General features: G+C 37.2%; 1 long non-coding RNA gene across 1 annotated transcript; it reads right to left on the bottom strand.

The window, feature by feature from the left end:
* Nucleotides 1-7,079: 7,079 nt before the first annotated feature.
* LOC127958669 (uncharacterized) lies at nucleotides 7,080-10,978 on the bottom strand. The gene is made up of 6 exons (XR_008154112.1): nucleotides 10,943-10,978; nucleotides 10,052-10,113; nucleotides 9,668-9,716; nucleotides 8,767-8,861; nucleotides 8,394-8,479; nucleotides 7,080-7,593 (listed from the first exon to the last, which is right to left on the bottom strand). It is a non-coding gene; the product is annotated as an uncharacterized LOC127958669 (long non-coding RNA).
* Between the last annotated feature and the right edge of the window lie 3,491 nt (nucleotides 10,979-14,469).

Genomic DNA, 14,469 nt, shown 5'->3' on the forward strand with positions numbered 1-14,469 from the left:
GCCAAGTGAATATCAATTATGCTTTTAATTCCAGCAGGTCAGCTGAGATTCCTTTAACCTGGACTTCTACAGACCACACAAATCTGAAGCTAAAAAGCACATGTGGGAGGATTAATAAAATGAAAAATTAATCTATAAGAAGAACACCATACGATGAAATTAAAATAAATGTTTGCTTCTCTTCTCAGATGAAATGAAAGGGCCGCTCTGAAACCATCGCCTCTCTAAATGATGTTTGCCAGAAATGACTCTCAGGCAAATGAGTATTTAGCAGAATACTTGCTGAACTTTCCATTCGCTCTTTAGGATGACATGCATGCCTCTGGACTCATGGCAATGGTGGGCGTTGTCGATCTTGATGGGGGCCAAGGCCACACCAACAAAAAAAATGTTTTTTCGAGATGCATGTTTTGAACAACTGATGCTATATAAAAAACCCTGCATCTGCTGGGATGCTTTAAACACATTTGCTGTCATTGTGTTTGCTCTGAGCACTTGATATCAGTTGCCTTAAAAGCCACAAGTGTGTCTGGGGCAACAGATATGAGGCGGGGTAATTGATTAAATCACATTAAGGCGGACGCATTATGAGAGTGCACCGTGATTTTGATTAAATCAGCTGATTCAGAACAGTGGGTGAGGAGGCAATTGTTCTAAGTGCTTGTTTCAAGCCGAGCTATACCAGGGTGATTGTGCAAAAATATGGTTTGTAATATCTCCGAGCAGTAAAATACTGTACAGTATATGATCCTTATGTGAACTGGAAAACACCAAAGCTGAAGAAAAGCTGCCACTTTTTAAATTTGCACCTCGAGTGCATTTGTTTTATCACCTCTAAAAATGTTCTGGGAAAATGTCAGTATCTTGGGCTTTTGCACCTACTGCACAATTGATGCATTTCTCAGATCTAACTTTACAGAGAAGAGTTTCTGGTTCATATCGGTCTTGTAACTAAGCAATGTTCAATGAAGACAGGACTCAGTATATTTCATAGAGGGGACCAGAGTCAAAATGTCAGCTTAAAAGGCCAGAGTTTGATCAGCTCAAGAAAAAAAAACGAAAAAAAAAAAAAAAACGTACTGTATAGTACAAGATTAGTTGACCCTAAAATAAAAACTCTGCCATCACACTTATGTTGTTCAAAACCTGCATGACTTTCTTTCTGATCTGAACGTGATAGCAGAACTGTTGAATACACAAGCTTCACAAAAACCAAAAGTATCATGAAAGCTTTTTGGCTTGTGCACTAAAATCCATGTTTTCTCAAGCCGTGTACAGTATGATAAACAAACTGAATCCAACATGCTATTAAATCCAGACCATTGCATCAGCGAGTTCAACTTTAGAAGCGGATCATTTCATTTTGATTCATGAATAAATCATGAATTTGAGTTCAACTGATTCCCTGAAATCATCCAACTCAAAAGAACAACGGCTCCATACTAAGTGGCATACATAGCCTATAGTAGGAGATAAACACGTATGTAAAAAGCGCAGTATGTTTCAATTCACAATATTCATGAAACAATAAGTAAAATGTTCCTGGAAAAACTATTTGCTTCAAAAAGATTAACATCCCCTGTACACTTCACAGTTTTTTAGACTTTTTACTTACTTTGCACAAGTGAATTGTATATATACGTGTATATATGTAAACTTGGCACAGGGTCTTTTGGATTCAGTTGCTTAATTGATTCATGATTTGGTTTGACTCCGTCTCGAACATTTCCTCTTTGTACTTCCATTGAAGTTCTAATAGAACTTAGGGGCTTGGCTTGAATTCTAATGGATGGTGTTATCATCAGAGCGCTCTGTGATGTGAGGAAACTGTTCGTGTGTGTGTGTGTGTGTGTGTGTGTGTGTGTGTGTGTGTGTGTGTGTGTGTGTGTGTGTGTGTGTGTGTGTGTGTGTGTGTGTGTGTGTGTGTGTGTGTGTGTGTGTGTGTGCACTCAGACTCTCAGGTTAGGGAGGAACAGAGCCTAGTCAACATGCCTCCCTCAGCACTTTTCACTGTGTGGCAGGGTTAGGGTTAGAGTTAGAGTTAGAGTTAGGTTTAGGGTTAGGTTTAGGTTTAGGGTTAGGGTTAGGGTTAGGGTTAGGGAAAGCCAGAGGGGATTCAACCCAGTAACAGTCCAAATGAGCTCGCAGCTTTCCTAGTTACGTCCCATAAGACACTTTTGCATAGTATTGGCTTTGGTTGTTGTCAAAAACACAGAGTCTGTAATGCATCTCATAATTTTCTGCGATGAGCGATTAATCCATCCCAAGTGACTCCGAAGAATGAGAAATGGCACGGATTTATGTTTTTATCTGGGAATGACTGACTGCACCCCTGTGCAATATTTAACAGCGTCCCTGCATATTCAAATCTAATTAAACGCTATCAGATGGAATTAACACGCTCTCGTCAATTTGTAATCGTGCAAATTAATTCCAAACACATTCTTTCCCTTTGAGCTTCTTAATTCGAGGCTTTCTCCTCTGAATCGTCCCGGAGCGGCACCCAGCTGCGCATTTGTACGTTTATGTAAAAATTTCTGAAGCGTTTTAAAATTAAAATATCCTCTCTTTTTTTTAAAGAAGCTGCCGATGGATGTGCCACTCACGGGGAACCGTGTCGCGCCGGCATGTAATTTCCTCGAGCCACAGAGAAGTGTGTAACTCATCTCCTTACAACATCTTTTAATGCCTTTCTCAGATCTTAATGAGTTTCGGTACTTTCTGCCAATATTGAAAAATACCACCCACGTCTCAAATATATCAGGCCCCTTCCTGTGCACCCACATGAGAAAAATCACTACACTTCAACCGGTTGTGCAATCCCGAGTGACAGCTCATCATTTTGAGAGACCTGGGTTCCCGTCAGAGCTAATGTAGTGATAAAAACTGGTGAATATGTATCTGTGAATGACTCCAAACTTCACCATTTGATTTCACTGCTCATAACTTCTTCCATGGTTGATTGGCGATGCTATAACTGTTAATTGTGCAGTCTAAACGTGCTGTAGACTGAACGCTTCTCTTGTGTTTTATTAATTGCGAGCGCTGATGGAGTGTGTGTCCTGTGTTTCGGTGCATAAATGAGTGATGAACTTATCCAAAATGACAGTTCAAAATGCCGCTGCGAAAACAGAGAGTAAATTGGACACCTGTGAAACGCTACAGAGCCATTCATCAAGATGTCTCGCGGGGTTAATGAGAAAGGGCAGGACGGAACAAAATACATGAATATAAACCTTTTATTTATCTCTTTGTTAAGTCTCTTCAAAGATTCACCTAGGCTTCCTCGTGCATCAGATGAGCTGTTCACAGTTACGTCTGTTACACAGAGCCATTACTAATCCAGTCATTTCCTTTCAGACTTCAGGCTTAAACCTTTGGGGCACCAGGTGTGACCTGATGTGAAATGTGCTGTTTTTTGACAGAATTCCATTTTAATGCATTTTGCAACCAGAAAAGCAAAAGCCAATTATTATGATTTGAGAATATTTGGCTGTATAAACTAAAATCTGGAATCTGAGAGTGCAAAGAAATCTAAATATTGAGAAATTCACAATTTTTAAGCTTTCCATTAGTAATGCATATTACTAATCAATAGTTAAGTTTTGATATATTTACAGAAGGAAGTTTACAAAATATCTTCATCGAACATGATCTTTTTTCATTATCCTAATGATTTTTGGCATAATTTTGACCCATACAATGTATACAGTACATATAATGAAGTGCTGACTCTACATTTTTGTTGACAAAATACAACTGGCTTTTGTCTTTCTTTATATATAGTGTTTTAAAAAATTTAAATTTTTATTATGCAATGCAAAATTCAGCATTTTGTGTCATACACTGCAATTATTATTATTATTATTATTATATTCAACATTGATTTTCAGTTTTGCTGATAGGAGCAAATAACATTATATGTTATATTTAAATAAAATACATTATTTATTTATTTATTTATATATAACATTGTGAAATATTTTTACAGCCTTTACTCTATTTTTCGCCCATATGAATCCAATTTTGATAAGTATAATGGACTTCTTTCAATAAAAAAAAGAAAAAAAAAATATTACAAAAATCTCACCAAGCCCAAACTTTTAAAAAGTGCTGTATGTTTTAGCATTTTTCTTTTTTTATTTAGAAAGGACAATTTTGAGAAGAGGAGGAAATCAGATGATGTGTGTTCTGGATATTAAAATGCTTTGAATGCAGCGACACTTATAAGCAATAAAGAGTAAACGAGGTGCTATCAAAGTGAAGATCTGTTTGTTTAAGCATCCTGATGAGATTGGCGTCATTTCACCTTTAAAGTACTTTGTCCTTATTGGATCCAAGGACCTTATTAAATGCTCTCGTAGCTCGGACACAATTAGATGCTGTTGCCAGCGACTCTAGATGCTTTCCAATCCATCAAGTTATTTTTTCTCCACTCCTAACATCACAGAAGCTCAGAGGATGAGAAAAGAAGACAGAATGTTGGGATATTAACCCTTAGCTTCAGCTTTCAGTGAAAAGGGCTTCTTTTCTGGTGTTTTTAAGGTTTCTGTCCATTTCTGTCGGCGATGACGTTTTGGTTCCTCGTTGCTTGCACAGATGCTATTTAAACTGAACTGAGCTGGATGATTCAACTCAAGTTTATTTGTACAATGCTTTTCACGTTACAAATCATTGCAAAACAGCTTTACAGAAAATTTGACTATGAGAGAAATGTCCAGTGTCTGTTGTCTGTTCTCATTGTCCATTATCCAAGTGTTTAGGTCATTTGAACTCTCTCATGTTCTGCTATAGTGCTTGATTTTAGATAACCATTCTGGACGGCCGTATCTCTGCATGGGACGTGGAGGTTTGTCTTTCTTGGAAAGCCCTCACAGTGTGCTCTCCGTCCCGAGATTACGGACGAAGTTGTGCCAGTGCACTTTGTGCATGAATCTTCAAAAGTTGGGCAAGGTTCCACGCCGACTGAAAGATCTGAGCTGGTTCTCGGGAACAGGATGAAAGTTGCCAGAACTTCTCAGGCGGTTCCTTTCATATCTGAACTTATTCAAGCATTCGATGAATTCATCACCGCTTTGCCAGCAAGTTTAGTGCCAGGCTGAAGGAATTACCGCAGCTGTCCAACGCATCCGTATCCTGTGAAACCTCCAGATGATGCATTAGCGATAGCGAAATTCTCTTTGCAACTCGCTGTCTTAGATGCTTTGCATGCAAAATGAGTGGCTTGGTGATTTCAGCGTTGGCCAGAGTTGTGTGAATACGCTTGGTTTAATTAGGCCTCTACACGCAGTGCCAGATACTCGCTGTTTACCAAAACCCAACGACTAAAACAAGTTCTCATCAGCATTCATTCCCTCTGAAAGTATGTCTCTGCATCAGTAAGATGCCAAAAACCTGCAGCGACGGTAACATACTGTATTAAAGCCACGTCAGGATTATATTCCTTACATCCTGCAGAAGTATGTGTGTGTTTCTCGATCTTCTTGTGCATTTCCATTTAATTCTGCAGTGCTGAGCAACTATATATTGAAGCTGCCTTGTGTGTTATTTTCTCATTGTTTTCCTTTAATTGCTGTAGATTAGCTTATAGCTAGGCTTGCAGTCGCTCTGCTATCATCTTCCTGCTGTGCACTAGTGCAAGTCAATTCCAGGCCTGTCATCCAGAACTGAGCATGTTGGCTCTCTCCCTGAACTGTAGCTGAACCTGGCAGCGTTTCTCTACGGGCTGCAGGTAAATAGAGTTAGACGACAGACACGGCTAGCCTATCCACATCACTCCTTCAGTCAGGCTGATTCTAGTCGCTCTAGATTTATTTAGCTGTTCGGACGAAGTGAAGACTTGAAGTAAAAAATATGCATTTCATGCCCGTAGGCAGGGGGGGTTCGGGTGGTTTGAAAATCTACATTTTTCAAACCATTTTTCAAACCACCCGAACTAAATCCACCTAAATCTACAAAATCTACATTTTGTATGGGTTTTGTGCAATTTACAATGTATATGTGTTATAGATACTGTAGATTTATGTTTTCCTTGTGTGTTTTTTTAAACTTGACTTGACTCTCTGAGCAACAAACGCACAAGAGTTCCTATGTGTGCAAGCACAAATGGCAAATAAAGTTCTTGAATCTTGAATCTTGGTTCGAACTGCGCGTGCAGTTCAGAGAGAGTTCGAGAGTTCTTCTCACAATACACTTTTCAAAGCAACAGTGAAGAAGCATAGCCTCTGAATGATGGGGGGCGATATTTTTATTAAAAGGTTTATTAAAAGGTTTTCTATATTTTATCCACTCAATAGTCTACAATATATAGCCATATAAACGTAGCGTAATTATAATAATAAAACATAGTGGGAAATTCAGTGACATTGGCTGTGCAATATCGACTTTTGTGATTGGACAAGACCGGCAGACTGGAGCCAATGGAAATGCTTCTCCTTCTGTGCGCGTCTTATTCCTCTGAGAACTTCAAAGCAGACCGCTTGAGGTAAATTATCTGGAATGATTAATTGATTTACGATGCTTGCCAACTCTCACGCATTCACCGTGAGACACACGCAATTGACACTTTCCACACGCTCTTACGCCACACATTCATTTTCTCACGCACAGTAAAATCGCAAAGCAAAGAGGACACGGAGACCGACAGACAAGACAGAACAGGATACTTAAAAATAATCTCAGCTCTCAGATTCTGTCAATTTTATTACAAAGTTCAAGCAATAAGTTTTGGCGATTGTAAATGTGACGTGACAGATCCCTACACTCAAAAAAATAAATCGTTGGTCTAACTTAATATAATTATGACACCTATTTCCACACATTTGAATGGTGTTGTCTCAACTTAATTTAGGCAAATGGAACCCAAGAGCAAAATTCATTTTGAACCAACAAGATCAAATCATTTTCATTTTAATCATATTATTGTATTTATCTATAAACTATTTAATCTTGTTGAGCCAATTAATCTTAATCACTTAATTTAGAAAACCAGAAATATTGTGTCAACTACTATCGTTAAATTAATTGTACAACTTTATTTACATCAAACAAATGTTTAATTGTTGACATGTCTATCAAAATGTAATTTACTGCACAAATAAAATGTTCTCAAAGTGAATGTCAAAAGTTTCTCTTTATTCTTATTTCAAGGCAAATTTTCAGGTAAAAAAATACAAAAAAATATCATCCAAGATGAACAACATTATATTTCAATGTATATGCACAGCTAATACCTTCTTGAGTCAAGATTTAGTCTTTTGAGAATACACACGTAAGGTAACTTACTCCAACATCTTGTTTTTAAGGGCTGGTACCTTTAGTGAAAGTTTTTGTCCATCCAAGATAAAGAACACTTTCTGGATGACCTCAAATGTAGCCTTTAGTTCTTGTGGGTAGCTGAGGTTCAAGGCGTAAGTAAGTCCAAACAGCATGGCCACTGCTATACGTTCTTCAAAGAGCAGAGAACCTCGGTCCCTTCAATCAGGATACCAACGTCCACAGGTTTATCCCCTGGTTGGTGTCTATGAATTGGACGATGTAGATCCCCATTACCATCTGCTCTATGGCTTCTTTAGAATTCATCCAGTCGCAATCCTGGGCAAGACAAATAAAATGTGGTAAAATTGGACTACTGTAAAATAAAAATGAATAAGAACAATTAATAAGAACAAATAATCAAACTACAAGCAACATTACAAATAAATACAATAGATCAAAGATTCAAATAAAATAAACAGTGCTTTTCAGTTTTTTTCAGGTATCTAACAGTAGTTTTTTTTTAGTGAAAGGTGAAAGTGACATTCAGCCAAGTATGGTGACCCATACTCAGAATTTGAGCTCTGCATTTAACCCATCCGAAATGCACACACAAAGAGCAGTGAACACACACACACACTGTGAGCACACACCCGGAGCAGTGGGCAGCCATTTATGCTGCGGCGCCCGGGGAGCAGTTGGGGGTTCGATGCCTTGCTCAAGGGCACCTAAGTCGTGGTATTGAAGGTGGAGCGAGAGCTGTTCATGGACTACCCCCACCCACAATTCCTGCCGGCCCGAGACTAGAACTCACAACCCTTCGATTGGGAGTCCGACTCTCTAACCATTAGGCCACGATTTCCCCTTAGGTACAGAAAATGGATAATCAAATATAAAACACTGCATATTATCTTTACTGAATAAATTAAAGATTAATCATTAATGAAGTAACATCAGCTATTCAGTCAAGAGCAGTTAGTAATTTCTTTGTCATTTCTTGTGTGATTTAACATTAAAAACACAGGCAGTGAGAATTGTTTTTTTGACGATCCAGTACATACTGTTACACATACAATGTCTTTCTCTTTTAATAAAACTTCACTTAAGACATAACAGACTATGTTTGCTAGGATACTCACCAAGACAGTCATGTTGATATAATTTTTGTACGAATTTGGCCTCTGAAGCACAAGACTTGAAAGAGAACTCAGTATTTGCACGTTTTCTGAAAAAAAAAAAACATGTGGGCGCTTTGGATGAGCACACTCACAAATCATCTCACAGTTCTCTTTTGCGTCTTGCTCTTGAATGTTTAATTTAGCAAGGCTTAAATGAGTTTTGTTTACACAAAGATAGCAACAGCGTTCATGACTAGACGTTAGAGCAGCATACGGCACTCGCATCATTAGAGGTGGACTGCGGTTCAAGTGCGTGCCGAACCATAAGTAGAGAATGGTACGGTTAGATTTTAATGTAAACATAAAAGTGAAGAAGAGAAAAGCAGTTGCTTACATTGTACTCCTTGAACAGCTGTAGATGGTCCTCCTTTAAGTATACACACAGTGCTTTTTGAGGATGCATTCTCTTTCCATGTCTACGCTGTTGTTCTGTATAAAAAAAATAAAATAAAAAAAAAACACAAAAACATTGATTATTTGACAATATCATATCGATCATACAATCTACATACAATCTATATGAAAGTTCAACTAATAATAAAAATTCTATCATTAATTACTCACCCTCGTGTCATGCTCGAAGACATTCGTTCATCTTTGGATCACAAATAATTTTATTTTTTTTATGAATTCTGAAAGTTTTCTGTCCCTCCATAAACAGCTATGCAACTGAGACTTTGATACTTCAAAAAGTACATAAAGCGATCATAAAACGAATCCATATAAATTGAGCGGTTTAGTCACATTTCTCTGAAGACTCGCTTTATATTATGAGGAGATTTAGATTTGCAATTTATTCACATATAAACATTCATCAACTTGCACATCAGTTGTGGTGAACGGAATCATAAGCATGTTTGTTTGACATGCGAGAACCAATGAGGTTCATTCTCATTACACAGCACGTCTGAGCTTCTGTTTTTGGGCATCAATCAGGTTCAGTTGACCTTCCGTTGATGTTTGCTGATCAATGTTTTTATGCAAGTAAAAACCTAAATTAAATCTGTTCATCATACTTTCGAACATCGAACTTATTAAAACATCAAAGTCTCAGTTGTGTCGCTGTTCATGAAAGGACAGAAATCTTTCAGAAATCATAAAAAAGATCTTCATTTGTGTTCCAAAGATGAACGAAAGTCTTCAGGATTTGGGACGACATGAGGGTAAGTAATTAATGACAGAATTTTCATTTTTGGCTGAACAAACCCTTTAAGAACATCACTAATACAGCTTACCACATGGAAAAGTTTACTAAAACCCATGCTGTTTATTGCTCTTGTAAACCTGTAAAATAAAAATAAAAATAAAAATATAAAAATCATTTTTACATAAATTTGCAGTGTTCTCATCTTTACCTGAACAGAGAAATCTCCTACAGATTGCTCAGCAGCAGTCGCCTGAATGAAATGGCTAATTTCATAACTGAAACAATATAGTAAAATAACTATCAAATTGTATGAAATCAGAAAATTACATTATCCATTCATATGTTGGTTATGAAAACATTAGGTATTTCCAAGCACACACTAATAAAACACTTTAAACTTTCCTTTATTTTATTACAGTAATAATGAGCCATTTTTTTAAACCCATTTAAGAACATACTTAATACAACTTACCATGTGAAAAAGTAGACTATAACCCAAGTATAGGATACCATTTAATGAGCTCTTGTAAAAACCTGTAAAATAAAACAATGTTTACATAAATTTGCAGTGTACTTGTATTTACCTGTACAGATGTTTCACCTATTACATGCTCAGCAACAGTAAAACTATAATATATACAAACACAAAACAATTCTGAAGAAAACGGGCGATCCTGCTCTACCGACGAAACCAAGGCTGATTTTCCCATGCAATATGCATTATAACTGAAATCAATATAAAATGTAAATGCTGCCCGGAAGGGAAGTTTCGATCATTATATTTCATAAAAACAAATATCAAATTGTCTTTAAATCATTCTCATTCAATTACAGCAACTGTAACAATAATACAACGTATTACAACGCGTGCACCCTAATCCTGTGCGATCATAGTCAAACGACACATGCCTAGTACGCATGTGCTCTATACTGTATTCCACGCCGCCTGGCTGCTTGTTGATTAACATCAAGCATATAATTGTATTGACATCATTGTTAGTTAATTCGTTTTTACATTAATTCGCAGTCTTCTCGTCTTTACTTGTACAGAAGCATCACTTAACAGTACGCTCAACAACAGTAGCCCGAGTACGTTAACTGAAACAATCTAGTAAAATAACGCTTGCAACAGGAATTAGAACTAAGCAACTACCGCATTAATGTTAAATTATGTACATACATGCAGGCGTTTATATCGATTTACTATGTTTTTATCGAGTATGAACATGTGACTAATAGAGTAATACAAATAATCCAATAAACTGTCAAATATCCGCTTAATGTTGAATTCTGACTGATTTAAATAGTTTTACTCTCTATCAGCACAATGCAGACAAAGAAAATAAAGGATTTTTGAACTTACCAATTCTACAGCATTCCACCATAGACTGGACTCCACCACATAATGGCGCCCGCGATAACTGACGAAGTCACGTGGATTTCTTGTCATCAGCGCATGCGCAAAAGTAGTAGTTTGACTTGAATCATTATTTTTTGTTGTTTCGACACAAATGAATTGAGCTCTTTTAAGGTTGTATGGATTTAGTTCAGACTGATTTAAAATAATTGTGTACATCCCTTAAACTGATTAATTTTATTTGTTTCAAAATGTTCTATTTATTTTTATCGAACAACACCCAGATTTCATTTTTTTGAGTGTATAGTGGCACGTGAACAGATCAATATTTTAGGTGCATCAAAAAGCGTGCTCGTTAAGATACCAGCAGATAAACTAATCCAACACAAATTAGTGCATAAAACGTCACCAAAATGAAGTATTTGAACCTCATAATTAAATACAAAAGGTGGAGAAAAACTTTTTGAAAAAAAGAACCCCCCCTTTCAATAGGCTGGCTACTAACCTGCATTTATGGAAATGTGAGATAAGAGAATACCTCATTAGAAAAAAAAACTCTTATAAACATGCATTTGCATTTATATGCTGTAAAGGAATAATATGTTTTTAAAGTAGGACGTACATTATTTGAAACTCATTTTATTACTATATATTTTTATTTATTTATTTATTGCTTTTTTTGCATTGAACACATAAATGTTTGTCAAGGAGGGGAGGATCTACCGGGGTGGCATAGGGTGGCATTTGCCACCCTAAAAGAAAGCCTTGCCACCCCAGTTGGCAGCAATTTGAAAATTTACAAACTCCCGAACTGACTCAAATAATTCGCGAACTTGCTCCGAACTCCCAAACTGAGTCAAATGATTCGCGATCCCCAAACTGACTCAAATGATTCGCGATCCCGCTCTGAACTCTCAAACTAACTCAAATGATTCGCGATCCCGCTCTGAACACCCGAACTGACTCAAATGATTCGCGATCCCCAAACTGACTCAAATGATTCGCGATCCCGCTCCGAACTCTCAAACTGACTCAAATGATTCGCGATCCCGCTCTGAACTCCAGAACTGATTCAAATGATTCGCGATCCCCAAACTGACTCAAATGATTCGCGATCCCGCTCCGAACTCTCAAACTGACTCAAATGATTCGCGATCCCGCTCTGAACTCCAGAACTGATTCAAATGATTCGCGATCCCCAAACTGACTCAAATGATTCGCGATCCCGCTCCGAACTCTCAAACTGACTCAAATGATTCGCGATCCCGCTCTGAACTCCAGAACTGATTCAAATTATTTGCGATCCCCAAACTGACTCAAATGATTCGCGATCCCGCTCCGAACTCCCGAACTGACTCAAATGATTCGCGATCCCGCTCGAACCCCCGAACTGATTCAAATGATTTGCGATCCCCAAACTGACTCAAATGATTCGCGATCCCGCTCTGAACTCTCAAACTGACTCAAATGATTCGCGATGCCGCTCCGAACTCCCGAACTGACCCAAATGATTCGCGATCCCGCTACGAACTGCCGAACTGATTCAAATGATTCGCGATCCCCAAACTGACTCAAATGAATTTACTTTATTTTTTAATTGAATTATGAGTTATATGTAAATTATGCTACTCTTTCACATGGGCTCAAACGCAAATTTAAAGCTCATTGAGGAGAAAGACTTGCAGTCATGAAACAATTGTAATGTGTTCATTTAGGTGTCAGCTACACTGCACACCTTATACATTTTTGATATATTTTAAAATAAAGTATAAATCATTTAGGTAAAAATGAGGCCTGTTTTTCACTTTCAGGCACATTCTTGTGAAAGTATTTTTTTTTTTCAGGTTCCCTTACAAAAATTACCCATGGTTTTAACAATAACACCACAAATCATTGTTTTTGTAGCCATGGTAACTGCAGATTAACCATGGTTTTGTAACTTCGAATAATAATTTACAAAGTATTAATATACTGTTATATTTTTTGTTGTTATCAAAATAGACCTAAGCCATCAATAGCCTTTAAAATGACTTAAAATGCATTATATAAAAAATAACGATGCAATAATGATTGGTTAATAGTATGGAGCCAGAAGAGTCTCAATAAAGATAAATGCACACACTACAGTCACATATGCACACAGAGGATTCATACATGCACACACATAATTCATAAATACACACACAGGATACACAAATGCACACAAAATTCACAAATGCACACACAAAATTTAAAAAGCACAGAAGATTCACAAATGCATACAAAATTCAGAAATGCACACAAAATTCAGAAATACACACACAATTTAGAAATGCAAATAACATTTACAAATGCACTCAAGATTCACAAATGCACAGGACAAGATTCAGAAATGTATTTCTGATGCACACACACATATATCTTGATTTACAAACTGCTTGCGGTCTGTGAACTTCACTGCATTTGTGTGTGAATTTTGAGACTCCCTTGACTTGGCTCGACACACAAATGCCTTTTTTTAAACAGGGAATGATCTGCAACCAATCAGATATCTCCCTTGTTTTAGCCAATCACAAGAATGCACCCCACATGGGGGATTGTTTACTTATAAGCCAATCAGCGAACGACTCACTTTCCTCACGCAGCGAACGACTCACTTTCCTCAGCAAACGACTCACTTACCTCACACAGCCGGCGACTCACTTTGCGCAGCCGGCGACTCACTTTGCGCAGCCGGCGACTCACTTTGCGCAGCGAACAACTCACATTCCTCACGAGTCACGCAGCGAATGACTCACTTTTCCCACCCAGCGAGCGACTCAGTGATTGCTGCTGTTACACTTACAGGAACGATCAAATCCTTGTTTAGGCTACTGACCAAACATTTCATTCAAATATTCACTTCATCTTTCATTTCTGGACACCTTTTTGCTATAGATGACACAGGCTTTATAATTTCTTCAACAGCAAAAAAAAACGTGCATATCACAACCCTTACAAAAATAAACCATGGTTAACCAGAGAGTCATAATAAAGTTCTAGCCATAGGTAAATGCTACAATTGTGATTTGTAAATAATACAATTTATTCATTTAGTTTTTTATTTGATTAAAGTTCTATTTTCACCCCTATAGTACTTTTAATTTAAGCTTGCCAAAACAATAACACCATATTTTTCAGAAACAATTTCTAAAAGTACATTTGTATATGTGTAACTATAATGTTTATTTATTTATGATTATTGTCAGCTAATAAAAGCTATGCTTCAGGACCATATTCATATAAGATCTAAGGCTAAATGTAGCTCTTGACTGGTTGAGTTAGATGATGATTAACACTAAACTGTAGAAAATCAGTTGAGTCTCCCAGCTGGAAATGTCATTGGCTGTTAAAATCTTGTGTTTCTTATAATAAATTAACATATTGATAACACTGAATCTTTTATAATGCTCTTAATTACATGTGGATGCATACTGTATGCATTAGTGAGTGTGTGGTGCTGATGGGGTATGGTCACTTATTCCTTACATGAACTGTTTCAAATGCAAGACATT

Source organism: Carassius gibelio, chromosome B5 (genome assembly GCF_023724105.1).
Source record: "Carassius gibelio isolate Cgi1373 ecotype wild population from Czech Republic chromosome B5, carGib1.2-hapl.c, whole genome shotgun sequence".
NCBI classification, from domain to species: Eukaryota; Metazoa; Chordata; class Actinopteri; order Cypriniformes; family Cyprinidae; genus Carassius; species Carassius gibelio.